The following is a 1,985-nucleotide window of genomic DNA, read 5'->3' on the forward strand; positions in this document are numbered from 1 at the left end:
AAATTGCGAACATCCTTTTTTTCACTTTCTGCTATACGCTTTTCTGTGATGTTAGACCATGTGAACAAAGCGAGCCGTTGATAAATGATTTACGTTTTATGCCATTAGCCGAGTAGCATTCAACAACGTTTTTACACCTTCATTTGAATGAAACTGTTTCATCAACTTGTCATTGAACTTTCTGCGTGATGCATAGTGTAGGTCTCTATTATATTTAAAGCGGTGAACTTAGATCAAATCAAGAAGCTATCTCTCTTCAACTGCTCACACTGTGTATTGTATAGATCGGTAAATGTATTGTTTCAGTGTGATATTTGATGCTAAGTTTCTATATCCGATTCTCTACACACGATAACCTACGATAGTTAAAGTTATGACAGTATGAGGTACTAAAAGTTCTTCCTTCTCGAGACAAATTCCCTAGATCAGCGTTTTGCTTATATTCTTATGTGCTACAACGCCCATGCGTGAAACTTCGCAGTCTTTGAAGCTACCGGTAGATGTACCTTTAGTCCACGGCTAAAGGTACACAATCACAGTATTGAATGTTTTTTCAGCAGTTCTTACAAGTCGACAAATACACATCTTTACAGAATTCGCCAGTGAGTGCAGAAACTATAATTTCTGTCAGCTCGAGTTTCCACTTCCCGTTCAAACTTAATACATAAGGCAACGGCCTTGCCGCAGTGGATACACCGGTTCCCGTGAGATCACCGAAGTTAAGCGCTGTCGGGCGTGGCCGGCACTTGGATGGGTGACCATCCGGGCCGCCATGCGCTGTTGCCATTTTTCGGGGTGCACTCAGCATCGTGATGCCAATTGAGGAGCTACTCGACCGAATAGTAGCGGCTCCGGTCAAAGAAAACCATCGCAACGACCAGGAGAGCGGTGTGATGACCACACGCCCCTCCTATCCGCATCCTCAGCTGAGGATGACACGGCGGTCGGATGGTCTCGATGGACCACTTGTGGCCTGAAGACGGAGTGCTGCTGCTGCTGCTGCAGAATTTCGACAATATAAATGATGTAAATTATATATGGTCCCGACATACAACAAGACCGACACTTTATATAAAAGCGTTTATAACGTTTCCTGATAAAACATGCTTTATAACTATGCAATTACAATTTTATTTATATATAGGCACTGATTACGTCTGTGGACTCTGAATAACAATAGAAGAGAGACAATTATGTTACATTTTGTATTTGTAAAGGATTACGTACTGGACTTGTGAAATAATATCTGTGTCGGCGAGTTCTGAAACCACCACAGAAAAGAACTAATAAAGAAAAACACAGAGATTTCATGACAATCAGCCATTGTTAAATAGTAGTGTAAGAATAATAATGTCGTTGTCGTCTTCTTGGAGTTACGTAGAGAGGAGGAATCTGTGACGCTATGTTTAACGCATAGATACTCTTCATATGACAAGATTGTAAGCAGGACGCCATTAGGAGCTGATTATAAAGAAAGGTGTGTGAACTTGTTATTATTCGAGTTTTAAATATAGTTATTTTATGAGAACTCGCATGGTATTATTAGAAAGACTGCCTGGTATTTTACCCATTTATTTAAGACATTTTCAGCTTTTTAAGTAGTGTTCGTGGTGCAGAGCTGCGACACGGCGGAGCGGACTGCCGCCGCGGCAGATTCAAATCTGATTATAAGGGCAATCACACCGCAATAAGCGGTCAGATAGAAAGTGAATTTAAAATTATTTCTTACAGCAGTTCGAGATCGGAGTACAAAGCAGAAGATTTTACGTTGTGTTTCACAGGCTGACGCGGGCTGCTAATATTGTAAACTTTAAACAGTGTCAAAGTTAAAATACTTTCAAGTTCAAAAGGAAATCTTGCTGTGCAAAATTCTGAACTGGTAAAAGTAATAAAAAAATCATTTTCTGGTTAATAATGATAGTCTCGTGCTCTAGTGTTAGCCGTGATACTGATCAATAATTAATGTTGACGAAAAATCCATTGCA

General features: G+C 40.1%; 1 pseudogene; it reads left to right on the forward strand.

Moving 5' to 3' along the window:
- The first annotated feature begins 668 nt into the window (after nucleotides 1-668).
- On the forward strand, nucleotides 669-786 carry LOC124724569 (annotated as a pseudogene).
- Nucleotides 787-1,985: the final 1,199 nt, after the last annotated feature.

The sequence above is a fragment of the Schistocerca piceifrons genome, chromosome 1 (genome assembly GCF_021461385.2).
Source record: "Schistocerca piceifrons isolate TAMUIC-IGC-003096 chromosome 1, iqSchPice1.1, whole genome shotgun sequence".
NCBI lineage: Eukaryota > Metazoa > Arthropoda > Insecta > Orthoptera > Acrididae > Schistocerca > Schistocerca piceifrons.